Raw genomic sequence first — 23,466 nt, 5'->3', positions numbered from 1 at the left:
GTACTGTCTCAGATCACTGATTCAGAATACTGTCCCCAGGACCCACAAGGTCCCCAGCACTACCCTCACTATGTCCCCAAGTTCCTCCTCTGCCTTGGATCCTCTTCTGTGGTACCTATCATTGGCCGCCTGGCCCCTGCCAGGTCCTACACGGTTGTCAGATGGGCTAGTCAAGCAGGGTGACTCTCGCACCCCCACAACACTGCCCACTCATCTAACAGCCTGCCTGTAGGAAAAAGAGATGACTGGGTATGCTTGAGCCTCTGGGAGCCCAAGGAATGTGGCATTCAGTCGGAAGGTCCCCAAGCAGGGAGGGTGAAGGTAGAGAGAACATAACCAACTATGATCCAAGTAGGCCTCATCACTGAAGGTAATCAATCCCCTTTGGAGCTAGTCTGGAAGATGGCACACAATGCCAACCGGAATCAACACCTTACGGCAGTAGTTCTCAACCTTCTTAATGCTGTGACCCTTTAATCCAGTTCCTCATGTTGCAGTGACACCCAATTATAAAATAATTTCATTGCTCTTTCAGGACTGTAATTTTGTAACAATTAGGAATCATAATGTAAATATTCAATATATGACCCCTGGGGGTTGCGACCCACAGGTTGAGAACCACTGCCCTACAGGCTCCATGGGCTGCACAGCAATTCTGTAAAGATGGGCTACCTGGGGAGCCCAACCCAAAGCCCCAGGAAGCCAACACAATGGCCATGCTTGCTGATCTCCAGTGTTGGGGAAGCTGGGAAAGGAGCACGGTTACACACTGGGATGGGTTTGTGGGCAATAGAACCTGAGCTCAAGCACTACTGAGCACAGGCCTGGAGCTCAAGTTTGCAACCCAAGGTCCTAAGAACAAGAGGTGGGCAATGCCAGGAAACATGATGGGATTAGGAAAGGGGGCACAGCCAGAGGGCATGGCTGGGCCCTGGGCCTGACACCAGCCAATGTCAAAGTTCTGGCAATTAACCCACCTCTGGGCTACCCAATGTTGTTCAAGCCAAAATCTATGCATCTTACTCCCTCCCCTCCCCTACTCCCCTAATCCTGGAAGTCCCCCTCCAATCTATCACCATTGCAATACCCCAAATCAATGACACGGTAACATTAACCCTTCCCAGAACCTCCTTTCTTGCCCTTGGTCTCTTCTTAGCAGCCAGGAAGCCATTTCTAAAATGTACACTAGCCACATTACTCCTCAGCCTAAAGGCCTTACTATCGTGGGTGAGGGGATCCAGCCTAAAAGTCCTAGCACAGCTGTTACAGCCCATGGGGACCTGTGGGATCATCCCTGCAGGCCTACTTCTCAACCTTCCCTCAAGCCCCCTGTGCCATTTCCTGCTCTTTTATTCCAAATTCTGCCCTCTGTTGGAGAGCTTCGCAGCCCATTTCACAGACAAGGAAGAACGGGGCACTGAGAAGCCGCAGCCTAACGTTACACGCCAGTAAAGAATGAACATGGAAAGAGGGCCCTGCCCCAGGAAGACTCAAGACTCAAGTCTGACTCCATTCTGCCCAGGACCTCGAGGCTTGCCCAGTGAGGACCACAGGAAGCCCTCCACAGAAGCCGTGGCCTCTGAGGGGTAGGACAGCAAAACTGGCTGAGCAATGTGTAACCTGCAGGCCCAGTTGAAGGATAATGTCCAAGCCTCTGCAGTAGCCTGAGACCTCCAAAGCCCATCAGAGAGTGGGGTGGGGCTGGCAGCCAGGAGGCCATCCTGAAAGAGGCAGCTGCGCTGAGGTGAGAAGGGACTCTCAAAGGGGACAGAAGACAGGGTGAAGAGGGTGCTTAAAGGGGACAGAGGGGCACTTAAAGGAGAAGATGGCAGAAGACAGGCCTGTTAGCACAGGCCTGGAATCCTAGCTATGTGGGAGACGGAGGTTCAGGAACTGAAGTTTCCGAAGTGTGTCGCTGTCTCAGAAAAGACAGCATCAAGAGGGCTGGCGACGTGTTAGAGTGTTTTCCTAACATGCACAGGGTCTTGGGTACGGGGAGAGATGGTGCAGCCTGCAGATGAGAAATCAGCCCCCTGGGGCAGGCGTTTGTTGCAGGGGGCTGGGTGGCACAGCCTATGGCACACAGATGACTTCTAGGAAGTTCCTAGAAGCTGGTCCAGGGACAGGCTATGGCTTGGTCAACGTTCTGGTAGAAGAGGGGGCCAGAGTAAGTGACAGGCATAAGAAGCAGAGCCAAACAGTCACTCAGGCCAAGGTGACGGAGCTCCCAGCTGAGCAGAAAGATGGGAAGGAGAACGGAGAACCGGCCCAACCCTGGACGGAAGTTGTGGCCTCAGGAGGAGACAGGCATGTAAACAGACTTATAAATCTGCCTGGAACTGTGACAGTGGGAGCTGGAAGAAGCCATTCTTACCCTAGGAAGACTGTCCAATCTGTTTTTTCCCAAGGTTACACCCAGAAGGAGGCTGCCTGCCTCACCCCTCACTCACCAACACAAGTCTTTGACCCTAAACCATACTAGAACAAGGAGGCAGGAGGGATGCCTGGGAGGGGGGAAAATTCATAGAGCCAAATGTCTCAAGAGCCGCTGGGGACTGGATCAGCTGCCAATGAAATGTGTCAGGGAAGGCTGCGGGGGTCGGGGGACGGGCTGGGTTGAGTCGGACATAGCAGAGACGGTCCCACAGGAGCATCAGCCCCTGACTCTTAAGCCAGGTCACCTGCTACCAGGAAGTCCAACCAATGGCACGCAGGCTTCTGCCCTTCTACAGCTGCACGGTTCCCTTCCAAGCACTATTTCCTAACTTCTAGGAAGCCCTTGACCTACCACCCAGATGACAGGTTGATATTGTTTTATCAGAGGAGGACCTTGAACTTGTGATCCTCCTGCCTGTACCTCTCAAGTACTAGGATTACAATCCTGTGATTACAGGTGTGCACCACTATGCCCAATTTTGGGCACTACTGATGGTGTATGCACTCGGGAGACAGAGGCAGGTGGATCTCTGTAAATTCAAGGCCAACCTGGTCTACAAGAGCTAGTTCCAGGACAGCTAGGTCTACACAGAGAAAACCTGTCTTGCAAAACAAAACACACACACACACAAAACAAAAATAAACAAACAAAAAAGCCAAGGTGTCATGCATGCCAGTTAAGTACTATACCAACTAACTGAGCCTTAATCCCAGCCTCAGGATGACAGCCTTGGAGAGGGAGAAATGCTAAATACATTCACTGCACCCTCATAATCCTCAGGATGGCTATAATTTCAGGTACACGGAATCGTCAAAAGGGTCATCTCAATTTTGAAGAAATGTCTTAAATTTATGTTGATTCTCTGGACTCCCTAAATAGCCTAGCAGGCTGACAGGAAGTCCTTCCCGATGTCTCGCTACTTCTCTTTTTACAGGAGTCAAAGCTTGCCAAGGCAGGATGAAAGCAAAGCCAGCCTCGTGTTTGTCAGGGGAAATTCCACAGCCCCAAAGTCTATCTGTGAACTTCAGTCTCTCGGACTCTTGAGGGACCATTTCGTCCTGCTCACAACTCTAAATAGCTCAGCACTAAACTAAGCCCATCACTTGGGAGCAGGCTCTGCTCCACAGGATCATAATACCTTCTATGAGCAATTGCCCTTTCCAAACTCCTGAATGCCTCCAAGAGGCCACAGGTGTCCCACCAAAAAGCAAGGGGACTGGTTGGACTGCAAGCCAGGTGAGGGCCCAGACACCCTTTAACGCCCTCCGTCTCGGCATCCTCACACATAAAAGGGACCGGTGAGTACTGCTTTGCAGTCTGGCTGGGAACAGTTAACATGATCATGATCAGGCTGAGGGTGTAGCTCAGTTGTAGAGCACAAGCCTTCCCCACTGATGAAGTCCACTGAGCTCCCATCTGTAGGAATGCTCGAGACAGAAAGCAACGGGGCCCGTGTGTCTAAATGCTCTCACTGACATGCCTCCACTCACTGAATCTCCAGCCCCACCCTGGGATGCAAGTTCCATTGTCAGCCCCCCTTTTATGGAAGAACTGAGACTTTGCAAGATGGAGGAAGGAGTAGATTTGGAAGATTCCCATCTAGGCTGGAAGGATGGCTCAGTGGTCAAAAGTACTTGCTGCTCTTGCAGAAAATCTGGGTCCGATTCCCAGCATTCACATGGTGGCTCACAACCATCTATATAACTCCAATTTCAGGCTATCGGACAACTTCTTCTGGCCTCCTTGGGCTCCACCATATGCACACACATGTGCACATATACACATGTAGGCCAAACACTCATACACACAAATAAATAAATAAATAAGCATTTGAAGTTCCCATTTACCGTCAATCAAAAGCAACTATCCAATGACAATTCCCATCAAAACACTAAGATTTCCACTCTTTATGTAGTAAAAGCTTCAGTTACCTGAAAGTCATTCCTGCAGAAACGTCTGACCCACAGGGGGCAGGGGCAGTAGTGAGCAATGGCTGAGACTTGCCCAGAGCCCCGGAAGCAGGAGGTCCCTAGGGCAGGGCAGCCTGGCCTCACGAATCTCCTTTAAGACCATCTGTGGCAAGAGGCAGGAAGCCCTTCTTGCTCCCAATTAGCCAGCAACAGAGACTTGAAGCAGGGCCAGCCCCAAGGCCGGAGCAAGCCTGGCTGTAACCAGCATTGTTTAGCTCTGTGTGACGCATATCCACCCCAGTCATGTTTCCTTGTTCCCGGGAAAAGCTCAGGGATGCACACTGGCAGGGAGGTAGGGAAGGAAGGCAGCAACAGACTTGGTTCTTGCTGCCTCGGAGAGCAGGCAGGTTGGAGATGAGGAGAGAAAGTGCCCATCAGATAGAGACTTTGTGACCCTGAGACACCCCCAGACAACACAGTGATGACCACACACAGCTCTCGATGCCCCAGGCACCATAGGCTCCGCACCCAGCACACACACCACACACTTTGCCAGATACAAAGTCACTCCCAACCCTCTGGCCCTACCCCAGAACAGGCTCATGAAGGCACTGCCAACATATCCAGCTGCCTGTGTGACCCAGAGCACTGAGGGCCCAGAGCCAAGTGCAGCGGGGAGCCAGATATGGGAAAGCAGCAGATGAAAGCGAACTGGAGGTCTGAGGGTCCTCGAAACACCATCAGGTCTCTGCACCCCTACCCATCCCCAAATACGTAAAGGGACTGGGCCTTCTATTGCAGCCTGAGGCAAAACCAATTACCCTTAACTTGGACTTGCCAGTTGCCTGAACCCTGCCTATCCTGGAAGATCAGAAGGGAGAATGTTCACACACACACACACACACACACACACACACACACACACACACACAGGCGGGGGGGGTTTGACTAGAGGTGTCAGAGCAAAGCATTGCAAGCAGGTTGGGGCTGACTGCTGGAGGGTCAACAGCTTCAAAAGCATGCAAGCACCAAAACAGGAACTTTAGTATCACGATCTACTGGATATGTGATCCTTTTCAATTAACCAGGTACAAGTGATTCCCCCCTTTTTCCACAGGAAGCCATCCAAACTTAAACAAGAGTAAATTGGCTAAGGTCGAACAGCTGGGAAGGGCTGAGCTAGACACAAATCTAAAAGCACCAGACTGCAAACTCTGAGCCCTTTAGCAAGTCCACTACAATTTAGATGCAGCTGCTGACCACGTTGAGAAGGAGTGAGAGCCCAGATTGTGGGAAGGACTAATATAGTTGGAATCAGATGGAGCAATGGCCAAGGTTTGGATCCTGCCAGGACCCTCAACTCACACACACACACACACACACACACACACACACACAGGAGGGGGTGGTGCTTGGGTTCAGAGATTGTAATTCAGTAACCTCTGGGGAGTATTACAGTCTTCCAGTCCCACTCTTGGAAGTCTAAGAGACACCTGCCCTAGAGACACCAAGCCATTACTCACAAGTTACTCACTTTGCCATGGCATTCACCCTAGCAAATCAAACCTCCCACTCTGTCCCCTGAGAGTGGTCATAGAGAAGCCAGAGATCCATGGTTCCCCTCCCTCTAGCCAGAGCATCCCTACCTGAGTCACAGGGACACACCAGACTCTGGCCTGCTCACAGTAACAGCTGCTACCCTCTGCTCTGTTCCAAGAAACAGATGCCTAAAAGAATGGTCACTGTCCCCAGACACTGACTCAACCCAGGACCAGAAGGGAGCTTCCCAGCATCTCTGCCAGCATCCCAGAGGATGCTGGAAGATACACGGGAGCTAGGGAGATCTTTCCAGGCACACAAACAGGAGCCTACATTCAGAAAGCTCTGTGGCTGGGAAGGAAAGAACTCTGTTAGGCCCAGCCCCTCGTTCCACAGATGCTCAGGAAGGGGAACTAAACTGCCCAAAGTTGCACCGTGTCAAAATGAGCATCTAGCTGCCCGACCCCCACTCCCACCACCCCAAGTCCCTCCACTACACTCAGCAACACCATCAGTACAGTCTCCTCAAGTCTACTCCCTTCCTGTCGCAGAGCTGCTGTGGTCCCCACATAGGGGGGTAGCGGTTCAGGAAGAGAGGAGGAGGCCTAGAGAAACTACAGCCAGGTCAGTCACTAAGAGAGTTGGAGCTCCAGCTAGCGACACAAGCAGGCATCAGTCTTAAAGGCAGGAGACAGAGCCCAGGACCTCTGGTTACGGGTTGAAGATCAGGCCCTTTGGCACAAGAGAAACGGTGGAACTCTTGGGGTCCCAGCTGGGGAGTTCCAAGAGTCCTGGCTTCCTCCTGCTCACCTCTCCGACCTCATTCCCGCCCCTAACTAGCAGGGGCCCTCTGCTCCCATATTCTGCTCAGCCATGGAGCTCAGGGGCAGCAACTGCCACATGCGTGGTTATCCACGGGGTAGCTAAACCATTGGAGGAGTGTACCCCTCTTGTGTTCTCCCATCCCCCTCCAGGCAGCTGCTGCACTCAGCCCCAGCCAGAAGCCTCACACAACCCCTCTCCCGACCTGCTCCCTCCCCTGGCATCAATAGCAGCAGAAGCCACAGTGACAGAGGTTACAGAGCATGGAGCAGGCCAGTTCCACTTCTCTGTTTCCCACATTTCACAGCACAAATAGGAAGCCGTCCGTGTTTGTACTGCCTGTCCGAGGTAGAGTCAGTATTCAAAGCCAGACAGTACGGCTGCCAAGCCTATGACTTAACCCCCAAGGCCACACCATCTTATGATAATCCCCACTCCAAGAAGCAAAGGTCCCTGAGGCTCCCTCTCCTCCTTCAACATACGGTACCCAGAGCTCTTGTAACTGTGATGGCTGGCCCCTGGCCTCTGAGACACTCAACATTCCTCCTGGCTTTAAACGGGCTGCCCTGTCCCCACCCTTGCCAGCCACTTATGTGGGCACTGCTGACTTCCAGCAGACGGGCTCCTACACGAGACGAAGGGACAGTCTTGACCACTCACTAATTCATTCAACACAGTGGACCTGCTGTGTTCTGGGACCACAGTAAAAGACAGCTCCTAAGGAGCCTCTTGGTGTCTGTCATCCACCCTCACTCCACTGCATCACTGCTCATTACGAAGTCTTGCTGGGAGGGATCCGCAGCCAGCAAGCTCCGGTTTCAAGGCACAGGAAGGAAGTCCAGCCCGGCACAGCAGCACCAAGAGGACTTCCCAGTCCCAGAGGCTAAGGACACAGGTGCAGAACACAGGTCCTACTGGAGTTCATCCCCAGGCCTCACCATCCAACCTGGCTTCCTAAACCATGGACTCATCATACTCTCCTATGTAAAACCCCCTCTGCTGCCCCCTACTTTGACTTGGCCGGGGAAATGTCCCACCCCTTGCCACCTAAGCAAGACCTCTGGGCTCTGCCCAAAGCCACTCCTTGTCACAGGTTCCCTCTTGAAGCCACGTTTACTGTGCCAAGCATTCTGCACACAGAAGTTTGTTCCAACTCCCCCACAGCACCTAGGCTGTGCTGGAATGTGACCCTCATCTTACAGACTCGGACACCGAGGTCCGGCCAGTGTCACACAGGGAGTAAGTAGCGGAGATGGAAGGGACAGAGTCGTTATGCTACCCGCCCTTACATGTGTGCCTGCCCCGTACCTGAACAACCTTCCAAGTCCATCTCACAGGGCTCTTCCTCTCATAGGCCTCAGCTACTCCACCAACGCATGTAAACAGCTCCCTGCGCCTGCCACATTTTGCAGAGGAGCTGTCTACTCCCCTTTGTCTCCCATTAGGTGTCTCAATGGCCTTTCCAGCCCCATATCTGGCACCCTGCCTGGCAGAGTGGATGCCCTAAAAGGCTGTTACTGTGAAGTCAGGATGGCCCCCAGGCGTAGCTGGATTGGCCCTGGCTCCCAGCCTCCTCAGCAGGCTCATGGCATTGCTGGACCCAAGGAACCCAAACCCAGCAGCCCATCTCCTCCAGACCCAGATGGCAGGCAGGCAGCCAGGGCCCTGGTTTCATACTCCCCCTCCTTAGCCCAGCCCCTCTCTGCTTCACCAGCTCTGTGATTCTGGGAGTCTCAGCCGGTGATTAGGGCCCTAATCAGGCAGGACTTCCTGCCAGCCACTGCCAGAGGTGGGGGCAGGGCGGGAGGGAAGCAAGGTCAACCCAAGGTGAAGTTTCACAGCCAGGGACCCAAGGACCCCCCCACACCCACACCCACCCCCTACAGGCAGATACACTTTAGAGGCCTCCAGCATTACACCTCTCCAACCCTCTGGCTGCTAGGTGAGAACATTTAGGTCTAGAGAGGGAAGGGACTCGGCCACCAATCCGGCAGAGCCAGGCCAGCCTGAGATCTGTTGGTGGAAAGAGCACCATTCCTACACTACCTTGATCCAGGGTGGCCTCCCTGGGTGGAGACCCTCTGTGCACTTCCCCTGGGGCCTCAGCTATAGTCCTGTCCCCCCAGCCCCCACCTTACCCCATCCTCAGCGATAGCATCAGGCCCAGCACTGAACCTCAGCCCTCTCCCTGCACAGTGGCTATGGATGGGTCAGCTGATAGTTTGGGCTGGTGGAGCATGTGTTCAAGGTGAGACCCACTTCTCATCTCTCAAGGATCAACAGTCCAGAAGGGCGAGCCCGGCAGAGGAGGGAAGCCAGAGACAGCCCTCCCATTGGCCATCATGATCAGCCTAAGACCATTCTTTCTTCAAAAGAACCCTTGATGCTTTTCGCAGCTGCAACTGGGCGGGCCAGGGGTCCGGAAACTGTGTTCACCCCTGACCCAGTGCAGCCTCGGCCTCCTGGGTGGGGACTCTCTGGGTAAGAGGGCAGGTCAAGAAGCTGATCCTTAGTGGAGGAATAACGGAGGCTCCAGAAAGTCGTGGACCCCAAGAGGGTAGAGGCCTGAGAGCATAGTGGGCGTGGCTAGGAGATCTACTGGCCAATCGGCGAAGTTCTCAGCTCCTGTGTACACACCCAGAGGGTCTAAGTCAGTTTGCAATCGGTACCTGGGACTCCCACTCTAAAACAAAAACCTCCCTATGGCTAAGATCAAGGATAGCCAGTTTGGAGATATGTCAAGACCTTGCTGGGCGTGGGAGGTTCTAATGCAAGCAGTTGCTGTCTGAAGGGTGGGAAGGGATCCCAGAGGGACCTGTTTACTGGGATGACAACTTTCTCAGAATCCTCCATAAACACATATCTGCTCCTGCTCCCTGGGGAGACAAGGCTGAGGCCTCCTCAACTCCAGGCCTTCCTCCTAAAAAGGCAAAGTCAAGGAAGACACTGCTCTGAATCTGACCTAGACTCGCTCCACTGCAGGGAAGAAACAACTATGATGAGAGAGAACATGGCCAACCATGAGGCAGGCTCTGGAATGAATGACACCCACTAACAAGAACACTTACCAGTGTCAACTAACAGCACTCTGGCTTGTTTTGTTTTGTTTTGTTTTGTTTTGGATGTTTGCTTTTGAGGTGGGGTTTTATGTATCCCAAGCTGACTTGTGAACTTGCTTTATGGTCATAGATGATCCTGAACCCCTGATCCTCCTGCCTCTACCTCCCCAGTGTTGTCATTACAGGTGTCCACCACCTCGCCAAATTTATACAGTGCTGAGGAAAGAACCCAGAGTTTTGTCTATGCTAGTCAAGCATGCCACCTAGCTGACCCACACCCCATACCTCAAAGCACTTTAAATCAATGACTCAACCTCTGTGTCTCTACCACGAGGCAAATACTACTGTCCCGTCTTAGGAAGAAAGCTGAGGCTCAGAGAGGCTGAACCTCTTGAGACCACACAGCTGGTAGGTAGGGTTAGCTGCCATAGGTAGGTCCCCTGCAGGCTGGCTCCAGCCTCATGCCCTCCCTCCACCTGGCTCTACACTTCGGAGAAAAAGCAGCTATGTTTGTAGGCTTCTAGATCTTCATCAGGCCTGTCTCAAACCCTCAGTCCTCCAACCTCAGTTGGCACCAAAAAGCATCACCTGGGAAGCAAAAGCCATTACACAGCCAGGGAGCAGCAGGGCAGCCAGGTGGCAGACCCACAGGGGAGAGCAAGGGATGCTTACAGCAAATGAGTCCCACATTCACTCCGAGAGAAAGCTAGGAAGGCCTCTGGGTGGAGAGCTCACGGGGGCCTCCCGTAGTCCTCATCTGGTCCCATCCCCGAATCCACCCTTGTGCGCCAGTCCCCGGCCTACCCAGTCCGGTGCTCCGGCCTGAGCTGCACGCTCAAAGCCCTAAAAAGGCAGGGAACACACAGTCCAGTGGAGCCCTGCAGGAGGAAGGGCCAGGGACTGACCCAGCCCCTCCCATGACAGTTCCAACTCCCTCAGAGAAACCAAGGTGAGAACAAGGAGTGAGATAGCCAAGAAGAACCAGTTACCCTAGGGACTCCGGCTGCCAGCACAGGGTGTCCATGGAGGCAGCCCAGCCTATATGCTGGCATCCCTGCCACCCCCACCATTCCTTTCCCAGCTGGCTTATGCCCACACCTCTACATGCCTAATAGCTCTGGAAAGCTAAAAGCCAGCCAGCCAGGGAGTCATGGAACCAGAAGCCTCAGGGGATAATGCTGGGGACAAAGTGGAGGCCTGACCCTCCCCAGTGTCTAAAAACAAACTTCTCCCTCCCCCACAATCATGTTCCCTTCTGATTTATTTTGTTTTTATTGGGGGGGGTTCTACCTATTTTCTGCAAATCTCTGTCTTCCATCCCCAAACCCCGTTTCCCTTTCTAGGGTCAAGAAAACTCAAGGGAGAGGCAGCAATGAACCACCGGCAGCTCAGCCTGCGCCTCCACTCAGGCCTCACATTCCTCCCCTGCTTCTCCCTATCACTGGCTCCCTTTCATCCAGAAGGAAAAATGCCCCGGTTTTTTCCTCCTCCCCTACCTCCTGGCTGTAGACAGGGAGTAAAAGTTAGACAACAAGAAGGACTTCCCCTTCAGTGGAAACCAGAAGGGTGAAAAGTACTGCCCTGGTTGGAGGCAGAGGCCCATGTGCAGTAACCTCAGAGGCAGGGGCCACAGGCATCCATAAAACGAGCTGCGTGGGGAGAGGTACACTGAGTTAGGCAGGCTGAGCTAGGAAGGATGGAGCCCTGGGAGGGTCCTAAGCCCCAAGGGAAGCCATCAGGACACATACACGCACGCACGCACGCACACACACACACACACACACACACACACACACACACACACACACACACCTGTAGGAAGCCGTACCCCCAGCATTGAGTTGGGGAAGTGTCAACCCCCATTGCCTCTCCTTCCAAGGGAAAACAGGTTTGAAGAGGCCACAGGAAAGTCACCTGTTCCTCTTTTACCCCTCCAGAGAGGCTCTTGAGAACACCAAATGCCCTTGGCTTGTTCCCCACCCCCACCTCTACCCCCCCACACACACACTGGTTATTACACAAGCCACTTAGTGAAGCCTTGACAACCCTAAAGCATTTGTAGCGAGGGAAACTGAGGCCTGCTCCTGGGTTCTCCTGAATCTCAGATTCCGGCATCACCCATCTGCCCACCGTCTCCAACAGCTGAGCAGACTACTCCTCTGGGCTACTCAGGACAGGGTCTCAGAATGCCCAACATGGAAATCACTCCCTGTCCTCAGACTCTGAAGACCTGTGACACATGCCATCCCCTCCCCTTCACCCTCTGTCATATGGCCGTAAGTTCCATCCAGCCCTGGAGGAGTTAACCACAGGGCCAGAGAGAGTGGCCATGAGGAAGCATCTCACAGCAGCAGGCAGGAAGCAGCTGGGGCAGACCCGGTGGGCAGTCAGCTATGGGTGCCAGGGAGAGGCGTATGCGAGGGCTCTCAATTCCCCAGTTGGGTCAGAGAGGGTGACCCTGCGAGTCCCCACCCATGCCTGAAGCCTGAAGCCACAACTCTGACCCCCCATTCCAAGCCCCCATTCCAGAGTCAGAGAACTCCCCAACCCTAAGAATCCCAGGACCTCAGCGTCCCAGGAGACCTCGAAGGTCATCTTTCCCACCACATGTCAGCGAAGGAATCCTTCCACAGTGTCCAGCTCGTCGGAACTGCCCCCTTGGGACAGGCCACTCATTACCTTACACCAAAGCCCACCCTCTCACTGACCAGCAAGAGCTTCCGGAAGCTCTTGGTTCAACCCTCCTTCTTCCAAGGCAAATCTCCATCCCCAACCCTCCCTTGCTCCCCGAATGAAGTCGGGCAATGCTGGTGCCCCCAGAACAGCAGCCTCCTCCCTGGTCTCCCAGGCTCCTCAGCTCAGCCCCACACTGAGTTCTGCTTTAAGGCTCTAAAGGAGGTGAGTTATGAAGTATGGGGAAAGGGCTAGGAAAAGAGGGCCCGAAGTTCAAGGCCAGGAGTAGGGGAATCAGAAAGACTCCTAGGTTATCTCCTACACCACCTAAGAATCCTCAGTTTCAGATCCGAGTCCTGACCCTCACACATTCACCCCTCCTATCAACTCCTTCTCCATTGACCATGCTGTGAAACCAGTGTTTGTGGGTTCTCCCACCCTGCTTTGGGCCAGAGGGGTTGAGGCTGAGGGTCTTTGGGCTGTAGTAAGCTTTGAGTCTTGGGGGAGAGCTGGGGTCTGGGAGACAAGAGCTGCCGCCAGCTGGCAAGGGCAGGAGGCACTGGAGGCCAAGTCTGAGCCACAATGGTCCCCACCCCACCTCCAGGCAGCTTCAGGAAGGGGAAAGGGCCCTCCCTCCCACCTCCCACCCCACCTCTGCTAGGCCACACAGAAGGGCTTCCAAGACAGAAGCCTCCGGTCCCCGAACATCGGAACCCCACTTTCCAGCTGTCTCTCCTTTTCCCACAACTGCCTTCCTGACCTCATGATCCTGGAAACTTCCCCAACCAGTAACCATCCTGTCCCCTAACCCTATCCCACGCCCCTGCTAAGAGCCCAGCCCAAGAGCCCAGCAGGCTTCTCTGCCCACCCCACCCCCAGTCACCCCTTTCGGTTTCCTCTGCTAGGGCAGAGGCCAGCCTACAAACATCTGGGCAGGCAATACTAGCCCTGGTCCGAGGTTAGCTCTGGGTGGTTTCTCCAAGCTTAGTAAGGGGTAGCAGGCAGGGGACTAGTGTAGGGAGACCCTGTGTGTTCATTAACCACTTGGATTAGACATTTCTGCCCAGAGGGGTGAGGAACGAATGAGCCTACTGGCTGGGGGAGGGGAAAGGTGCACACATGCCAGGCCATACCCATGGCAAGGGGGCATGGGACCCATGTAAAGAGGAGGGACGTGACGCTGGAGCTTTTAACTTTAACCCTCTGCAGCCAGCCCCTCCCCTGCACATGGATCTTGGGGGGCAGAGAAAGAGCCCCCAAAGAGAGGAAGGAACCCCAAAGAGGTTCTAGCCACTAGCAGGGAAAAGACTCATGCCCTCTCGTGGCCTTCTGCCTACCAGACAGCATGGGCAAAAGAGCAGAAGAGACCCTCCCCCTTCTTTACCTCTTTGCCTCTGGTGGTAAATGGTCTCTACCCACTCCTTGTTGTATAAAGCCTTGTTAACACAGCAACTTAGCTGCACACAAAACTCTTCCTGGAGCTGGTTCAGCGCTTGCAGGGACAGCCGCGCCCCAGACATCCCTGGCAGATCTCGGGAACATCTGACAGCTCCGGGGCTGACAAGTTGGGCCCCCGAGGGGCTAGCTTAGCCTAAAAGTGTGACAGGGGAGGGGCTGACCACACCTTCCCCAAGTTCAGGCTCTGAGGCCGGAGCGTGGTACATCAGTGCGTGCTGACTGCTGGGATGTATCCCCTGCACCCTTGCACATTCACACACTCGCTGATCGCATCCGCTCACCTTTCCAACCGAGGAGCCACTGGGTGGCAGGCCAGGGGGGTGGGCAGTAGCAGGGCGGGTGGCTGGGCTGGCAGGAAGCTGGTGGCTCCTGGGGAGGCGGTGAGTGAGCTTGCCCAGCAGGACAGAGGTAGCAGAGCCGGGTCCCAAGGCCGCTGCTGCTAGCCTAGTGAGAGAGTGCGCGCCCAGGGCGCTGCCGGCTCTCTCCCGGGCAGCCGGCCTGGGGCACCGCCTCCTTCCCGGAGTCAGCGCGTCGCCCCCCACTGCCGCCTCCTTTAACCCCTGCTACGCTCCACTGCACAAACTGTGCTCCACCAGGCCCCAGGCCCGCACCACGGTGCACCTGGGTAGGCCAGCTGTCCAGCAGCTCTCTGGGGAACAGAGGGCTTAGGGAACAGGGGTGGGAAGGGACAGGTAAGAATCAAGATGCCAAGAAGTGAAGGAGCCCATAGGAAAGACCTCAACGGTGGGGTCCAGGCCAAAGTATTACTAGGAGGAAGGGGAGGAGGAGGAGGAGGAGGAGGAGGAGGAGGAGGAGGAGGAGGAGGAGGAGGAGGAGGAGGATACAAAAGAACAAGCTGCATTTCCAACACACTTGGGTACCAGCTACAGCCATCTCCCTTCTGAAACTTGCTTTTTCCTTGGCTGTCAAATGTGACATGACCCCTGCTTTTTTCCTGGAGTGACTTAGGATATATGTGACCTTATAATTCAAAAGTCATTGGAGCAGAGTTCTAGTTCACAAAAGGCATGTTTCCATTCTCTTTAAAATGCATCCAAAAACATAAGATGATGTGCCCAGGCAGCAGTAATCCTAGAACTTGAGAGGCAGAAGCAGGCAGATCTTTGAATTCTCAGAATGAGTTTCAGGACAGCCAAGGCTACATGCACAGAGAGTCCCTGTCTCAAAACACACACACACACACACACACACACACACACACACACACACACACACACACAAGAAAAAGAAAAGAAAAAAGAAGGAAGGAAGGAAAGAAAAGAAAGGAAAAGTAGAATGATAGACATGTCATACTATGGATAATCAGATTCCTTAAGTGAAAGGGCAGAGAGTTTTCACAAAGTGTTTGCACAGATTCCTGATTTTCAATCAGGAGCTATTGACTCTGTGGAGCAGATGGCACCAGTTTGGAGGGCTAATGGAATGCCAAAACATTTGCTGAATCTAGAGAGCCACCATACAATCATTCCAACTTTTTGTTATCTATGAAACATGTTTATACTAAAAATAATAAAGGGGAAAGCACTTGAAACATTTGGATCAACATATAAATGATAGAAGCAGACAGGCGTCTCCTGAAAATGTTATAGTTAACTTTATTTATTCATTTATTTATTTGTTTTTAAGACTATGTAGCCCTAGCTAGAACTTGCTATGTAGACAAGGCTGATCTCAAACCCAAAGAGACCCTCCCACCCCTGCAAGTGCTAAGAATAGCTAGATTAAGTTGTCAATTTGACACAATCTAGAATCGCCTGGAAGAGGTTCTCAGTAAGGGATTGTCTACATTGGGTTGGCCTGTAAGCGTATTTGTGGGGATTGTCCTAATTAAGTTCACTGACATGGGAAGACCCAACTCACTATGGATAACACCATTCCTAGGTGGGAGTTCCTGGACTGTATTAGAATGGGGAAATCAATGGAGCCAAGCCAAGCAGGCAGGCAAGCAAGGCTACATGCATTTGCTTCTCCTGCTCTTGGCTGTGGATGTGACGTGACCTGCTGTTTGGAGTTCCTGCCTTGACTCCCCATGATCCTCATTGATGGACCCCTCTTTCTTCATTAGGCTGATTTTTGGTAGGGTATCTTTCACAATAACAGAAATGAAACTAGAACAGAAGGGGACAGCCATGTGTCACACGCCCACTGCATGCCGGACACTTGAAGAACACTCTACCTTCATTCACTCTGCTATTACAGCTAAGGACAGGAACCTGACAGTGGTTAGGCAACATGACCTATCAGAAGCCAGGCAGTACAGTCAACTCCAGGAGGGAACTTGAACCTGTACCTGCTAGTTCTGGTCCCAAGCCCTTCAAAGTATGTTCGAAAGGCTCATGCCTTGCGCATCTGAGCTAGGCACCTACACCCCTGGGTGCATAAGTTTACATCCATAGGACTTTGTGTCGTTTTGATTCATTCAGCTAAATCCTCCCACAGGCAGGCCTCAGTTCACACCAGGAGCAGAATGGCAGGGGCCCAAAAAGAGGGACAATACCCCAGTAACAATAAAACCTCTTGGGAATAGAAGAAAGGGAGTGTCCCCCTCACAAACATATAAGGGAGTGGCAGAGAGAGGCAACATCACCCTTCCCCCATACCCTCTCTCCTTCGTCCAAAGAAGATAACCTCCCTACAACAGCCCAGACAGAAAGCGTTCAAATTCCCACACCTCCAATCCCAGCACGTCAGAACCCACAACTCCAGAAGTGTCAGTCCACCAGTGCATATATGCTGTCCAGGGGCAACAAACACAAAGGAAATTATAAACTCTGTGGGAACACTGGCTAAGTCCTCCTCACCAGGCCCAAACCAAGTCTCCCACTCACTGCCTTTGCTCTAGGTCAAAGGTGATCTTGGATCACCTCAGCCTGCCTAATTCCTATTCTCCTACTGTAATCCAGACTAGGAGGCCCCTCTGCAGCCTGGGCATCCCTGTCCAGTTAAGGACTTAGAAGATCCCATGTCAATTCCAACTCTCTTGTCTCCTTTCTTCATGGGTAAGTCGCACAACAGAAACATGGAATCCCTCTTAATTCGGGTCCCCAAAGCTCCAGTCTCCTCCTTTATAACTGCACTACAGTCTCCCAGCTGACATTAATTGCTGGCTCCCAGTGTCAAGTGTGACCCCAACTCTCCCTCAGACAGTTCCAGGAGCTCTGAGCCCTCAAGCCTTCTCTCTCTCCATCCTTCATTGTTGACTTCCATACCTTTCTCATCCAACTGTTCTTTCTTCTCTCCACCAGCATTCAAACACCACCAAGCTTACCCCTTTCTCCTCCATCAACAACGTGGCCTGAGTGGGAACTCCATGACATAACCCCTCACTTCTGGCTGGAAGCTAGCCAGTGATGCCAAACTTTAGCATCTCTAGGATACCCTTCCGTGATCTTCAGTGCAGTTTCTTTTGTGGATTGATGTTTGTTTTTGAAGACAGGGTCTCATAAACACAAGTTGGCTTTGAACTTGCTATGTAGCCAGAGACGATCATCAATTTCTGATCCTTCTGCCTGGACCTCTTGAATTCTGGAATTCCAGGTGTTGTGACACCATGTGTGTTTCACGCATTGCTGGTGATCAAACACAAGCAAACCTTCACAAATGGCAGGTGAGCACTCAGCCAACTGAACTACATGCCTGCGCCCTCAGTGCAGTTTCTTGCCATTCTGAATTCTGAACAGGACCCTCTTTGAGAAGAGGGAGACTGAGTCTTGACCTTCATGCTGGCTCTTCAGTGGCCTTCTTCTGGTCCAGCCAGTTCTGTCTGTCATCTGGCCCTGCCTAACTGCAAGAATTAATTTCAAACCTTTATCAGTTGTCTGGGATGACGGCAGTGACGTGACAGGCAGCATGCAGGAAGAGGGTGACACACCAAAGGCCTTCAGGGAGCAGCTTCATCAGTAATGAGTAGCCACCTGAGACACAGCCATGGGGCTGAAGAGGGAGGCAGGCAATTGACAGGGACACACATGGGACCTCTAGGGCCACTATGAGCAACTGCTCTTGGGCCTCCCCACATCTGCACTCCTGTGACCAGAGGGAATGCAAGACGCACAGCAGCAGCTGGGTAGTGGTGGTGCACCCCTTAGTCCTAGTGCTCAGGAGGCAGAGATAGGCAGAGCTCTGAGTTGGAGGCCAGCCTGGTCTATAGAGCAAGTTCCAGGACAGTCATGGCTACACAGAGAAACCCTGTCTTGAAAAGCCAAACTGATACTTAGAAAAAAAATCCCCACCCTCCAAGAAGGACCCTAGCCTACTGCACTACTCGGCAGGCCTCCTCTGTACCTTACACTTTTGTTCCTGTACTCCTAAGTGTTGAGTGGGGAAAGGCCAATTTGTATTTTCTCTTTCCTTTCTCTACTTTACCCAGCACCCAGCTCAAACATAGGACAGTCTCAGTGAATGTGGAATGAATGAATGAACGAATGAATGAGAGAGAGAGAGAGAGAGAGAGAGAGAGAGAGAGAGAGAGAGAGAGAGAGAGAGAGAGAGAGAGAGAAATGGCCAGATGGATGGTCAGTTACGAAATGGGTAAAGGGGACACTTAAGACATCTAAGTGTTGCACAGTACTCCAACAAGATAACCAGGCAAGCGTTTATCTCTGAAGCTGCAGAGAAACAGAGCCTGTGAGGATATGGGAAGCATCACACTGATACACAGAGGCCCCAGACGCCTCCTGCCCTCCCCCAGGTCTGCAGCAGCATAGGAGCCCCTCTGAAATGCCCGCCCTCCTCCAGCTAGCCAAGCCTGTGGAGGTTTCTCTCTCTACCTCTGCCCAACAGCAGCCCTTCTCTCCCAGCCTGCTTCCACACCTAAATAGAGCCTTGAACTCAGCGCGTCCCTACAAACACAACAGAGGAAGTCAAGGAGTTGGAGGACTTCCGAGGAAAACCCGGCCTTCTTCCTGATTTCCAGGAGCCATCCCACAACAAGGGCACTTTCTGAAAAAGCCTACTGCTCCCCGCTTCTTATCTTCCTCCCCATTGCGTCTCCAAACTGCCTAGGTCTTCCCCGATTCTCTTCCTCTAGGCCCCGACGACCAAGGTTCCCAGGGCTTCCCAGCCCCCCTCAGGCCAGCTTGCCCTTCCCTCCTCCCTCGCCCATATCCCCAAGCCTGGATTGCACATCTGGTTCCAGTTGTGGTTGGTCCATTCAGGGGCAGGCCTGGAGGTTTCTCATAAAACTGAATAATAACCAGTGTTGGAGCTCCGTAGAGTAGGGGGGAGGGAGAGCAAGAGGCTGAGAGTGAGGGCAGGAGATAGGGTGACAGTGGAGGCTAGGAGGCTGGACCCCAGGAAGGAGCTGGCAGTGCCTGGCACCTAGGAGAGCCCACGGGACGCTCGCTAGCTGAAGATGGGCCATTGAAAGGATATGGCAGGAAAGTCGGGAACTAGGAGAGGGGTACAGAGAGGGGGTCACGGAGAACCAGGGGAGAAAGGTGACAGAACTGGGGGTGCAGCAACAGAAAAGCCACTGAGAAAGGCAGGGAAAAATGAATGCCCATGGCAGACCAGGTCCTGAAACAGCCATTTCCATTGGAAGAAGAGGGGGCAATGGGACAAAACAGGGGACAAAGGACACAGAAGCAAAGAAATTGCAAGGACAGAAACAGGACACAGATGGATCAAGACCTAATGTGCTGGATGCAGTGTCCTGGCTTCACAGCCCCAGACCCACATTGGCAGGTCATCCCAGAACTGTCTTCATATGTCCCTTCGCTACACTTTAATCAGAATCTAGTGACTGTCTACAGGGAGGCTTTCCCTGCCCCCCCCACACCATAAATTTCTATGAAAGTCTCGGGGAATTCTGGGAAGTGTCTAGGATCCTGTCTGTTCTTAGACCTGAGCTCAGAGTCCTTCTGATAGCCCTGTCAGCAAAAAGCACAACTGGGAACTCTAGAGGAACTTGGTCTGAGCCCCCAGCATCCTCCGAGTCAGAGCAAATTCCCCCATATGAAAGAGCACCTCCAACATCTTCCCATGGTGGGGAGTCACCTTTCTAGAACCTGAGCCCCACTCTTTGCTCCATCTCAGGCTCTGAGAGGGCAGGGACCAACATGCAGGTCCCAGAGGGAAGGCACACTTGGGTCTAGCTCTCCTTCCCTCAAGGGACATGGGGAAAGGGACTGCTCTGGGCTCTGACTTATGAAAAGCTCAGTTGGCTGCAAGCCAGACCCCAGGATCACCCTCCACATCAGTCACTGTCTGTGCATTCGAGCTGTGCCCCTCCCAGGGCAGCTAAGAATAAGTCTGGACTGTCTCCCAGGAGGCTTTCATCAGTGTCACCCCTGAGAGACATCTTGCCAGGGCCCCTTTAGAGGTAACCCTGAAGCCACATCTATACCACTGTCCCCAAGAGTCCTTTCTTCCTCTCTTCAGATGCTGAGTTTTCACCTATTTGCCAGCACCCAGCTACATTTGCATCTTCTTTGCATTTATTTGCATCACGTGGTGTGGGGCTGCCACAGTGGACAGCGTGGTCCGGATACGCCCTGGGACGCAGCTTGCCCACTGTTCTTCCCCTCCCTTAAGCCTGCCTCAGTTTCCAGCCAGGAGAAGCACTTGAGTCCAGCAGCTTCAGGGCCCAGGATAAGTGAAGACTTTGCACCTTCTAGCTACAGACTCCTCACCCATCTTCAGTGATGGCCTCCAAGGCCCCCTGGATGTTCTTGGGAGCACATTTCTAAGATGACATTTGTCCTTAGTAGAAGTCACTGCATATAAACCCCTGGTCTCCCCTGAGAAACTCAGCTCCCTATCTCTAGAGCAGGATTCCTCTTGGGCATCCCCTCCCCCTCTTCTCCTCCCCTTCTAGCAAAGTCTCTTGCATGAGCGTGAACCTGGGTCCTTCTAGGGAGCCTAAGACCCCCTCCTTCACATAACCATACTACCCCTAGCCCCGAAGTCTAAGAAACCCGGACTACATGGGTGGAGGTTCCCAGCACCAGGAAGGTGTTGGCGGAATCACGGTGATGTTTTGGGAGATGGGAAACCTAATGGATTCCTAGCCAGCACAGGGGTGCTGATTAATAGATCATTGTCAACTTCCTGACTTGCCAAAGGGCTCTGTCCTCTGCCCTGGCTTGTTCAACATACTTATCAGTAATGAGGCTGAGATGTGGGAGGGGCACACAGGGGTGGGGGAAAGAACTAAGACACCAAACTGAATAAAAGCACTAAACTGACTTTACACATGGGCCAGAACTAGAACGGGAACTACTGCCCTCAACAATGACTCAAAATAACAGACATCAATAATAATTCACTTGGAGAAAAGTCAACGATTTGGGGCAAAGAGAAGTTCAATTTTGCTAACAGTATGATATGGATGTCCACTATAGAAATATAGAGTTTAGATCCAAGGAGATGAAGGCTCCACAATATTCCACGTTAGTCACACACCAGCAGGAAGTCATGTTCTCTTTTATGCCCTTGTGTTCTCATCCAATGGATATGTATTAGAGTCACCAACGTCTCATACGTGCCCATTGAACATTAGCACAAGGCTCTCAAAAGATGAAGGTGCAGAATCCAATATGTGAAGATGGGAAAGCAGGGCGAGGAGGTCTCCACCTCCTGTCTCTGGCAAACATCTGGGAACCCCTGGGAACCTAAACCTAGTCCCAGTCCCCACGGACTACCCAAGAGGCAGGAGCAGCCACTACGAAGGGGACAGTCTTGTAACGTGGCCAGAGCTGTGGGCAGTGGCCTCTGGGGAGTGTGCTGGCCACACCACAAACTGACCTTTAGCCAGGCTGGCTCCTGAGCAGAAGGGGGAGCGCAGGAGGGGGGTTGTCCAGATGGTGGCTGATCACTTGGCTGGCACATGCTGTCCTAAACAAACCATTGCGTTAGCCAAATGGCCTCTCACCGTCAGGGCTTCCACTGGTCCCTTCTCGGTAGCCCTGTGAGAATTGGCCCTACTGGACACCTCTGTTCAAAGTCTGAGGTGACCCACTGGCCCAGCCCTAGCCCAAGCCCTTGACGAGCCTCTCTTCCTTCCTCTGCTCCTCCCAGTGCTCCTCTGGTGGCCTGCACAGCTTCACTACCCTAGCTCTCAGGCCTTATCCCCCTTCCCCTCATCCCACCCTTCCCGTCTCAACATGACTCTCATCCCTCCAGGGTTCTACTCAAGACCTTGCTAGCTGGTTGTTTTTGGTTTTGTTTGTTTGTTTGTTTTAAGTAAGATCTCACTTTTAGGGCAGGGGATAGTTGGAGATTTCCCTCCTGAGGACTCTGTTTGGGATTACATTACACAAAGCCGTCACTTTCCTACACCTTGAACCAGGATTCCAGTCCTCCTGACATTGCAGAATCAAAGAAATCTGGCCCTGGCCTGACACTGGAGGGCAAAGTCCAGGCTTGGATATTTCACAGACTGCCTCTAAAGTCTATCTACCTATTTAGGGGCTGTGTGACTCCAGGCAGGTTACTTAATTGCTCTGAGCACTGAGTATAGGGTCTGTGATAAAGCAGTCCCCTATAAATGTTATCTCTCCCTATATCCTCCCCTTTCACAGACACTATCACCACTTACTCTGGAACCATGATGTGTGTATGGAATGTGCATATATGGAATGTATAAGGAATATATATATATATATACATATACATATATATATATATGGCCCTATTCTCTTTGGCCCTGTTTAATGAATGCTCAAATGTACCAAGTGCTTTTCAGATGTCTAAGTTCATGACTGCTCATTCATTCTAAGCCTCTCAGCAGTCCTATTGGCCCTGGGCATGACAGTAACTAGCTGCCCAAGATTTGGGAGATTGAGACAGGAGGATCATGAATCTGAAGCCAAGCTAGGTTACATAGCAAGACCCAGATACACTATCAAAAGGGCAGGGATTTCCGGGACAGACTGAAGGACCCTCTTTGGCCCAGCAGAAGCTCAAACAGTCCCTGCTCACCCACAGTATCCAAACCCATCCTCTCCCCAACATGGCTCCAATGGGAGCAAATTGCTCTAGAGAACAAAATCCCTGCAAAGCTTTACCAGAAGCCACACCTATGCGCACGCATGCACACTGTCTCCAAGGAGAGTTGTTCCACCCGCTGGACATCCCTACTCAGCTCTCTTGGCTTCTGGATCTTCCCACACTCCAAAGTTCAGCTGTCCCCCTGGTTTGAACCTACTCCAGTTGGCCCTCGTTCATTCATTCATTCATTCATTCATTCACCTATTCATCCATCACAGGCTCTAAGAGTTGCTTATGGATGGTCGGGCCACCAAGCAAAGCCAGAGAGAGCCACTGTCATCGAGGCACACTTGCTCTTAAAGGCAGGAGATCCTGGAGAAACAGACACACAACCAAGCCACACACAAAATAGCACAAGTGCTGGAAATGCAAAAGAAGCCTGCGAAGGAGGGGTCCCTAAGATCTAAAAGTCCCGTAGACCTGTATGCTAACATACACTCACCACAAACTGAAACTGGTATGAGCCAGGCAGTGGTGGCACGCACCTTTAACCCCAGCACTTGGGAGGCAGAGGCAGGCAGAGCTCTGTGAGTTTGAGGATAGCCTGGTCTACACA

General features: G+C 52.5%; 1 protein-coding gene across 13 annotated transcripts in view; it reads right to left on the bottom strand.

Moving 5' to 3' along the window:
• Tns1 (tensin 1) overlaps positions 1 to 23,466 on the bottom strand; it is a 217,469-nt gene that overhangs the window by 116,832 nt on the left and 77,171 nt on the right. For 2 of the 13 annotated variants that reach the window (XM_040753349.1, XM_040753357.1), the window contains exon 1: positions 14,180 to 14,360. The exons of 8 other annotated variants lie outside the window; for them this stretch is intronic. The gene's annotated coding sequence lies outside the window, so the exon portion shown is untranslated. Of the gene's footprint in view, positions 1 to 8,016; positions 8,114 to 13,824; positions 13,961 to 14,179; positions 14,361 to 23,466 lie in introns of those variants that run through there. 3 more of the 13 variants (XM_040753351.1, XM_040753350.1, XM_040753358.1) reach the window with 3 other exon arrangements.

This window comes from Mesocricetus auratus, unplaced genomic scaffold (genome assembly GCF_017639785.1).
Source record: "Mesocricetus auratus isolate SY011 unplaced genomic scaffold, BCM_Maur_2.0 Super-Scaffold_100010, whole genome shotgun sequence".
Taxonomy (NCBI): domain Eukaryota; kingdom Metazoa; phylum Chordata; class Mammalia; order Rodentia; family Cricetidae; genus Mesocricetus; species Mesocricetus auratus.
This window is presented reverse-complemented; position numbering and strand designations above follow the sequence as displayed.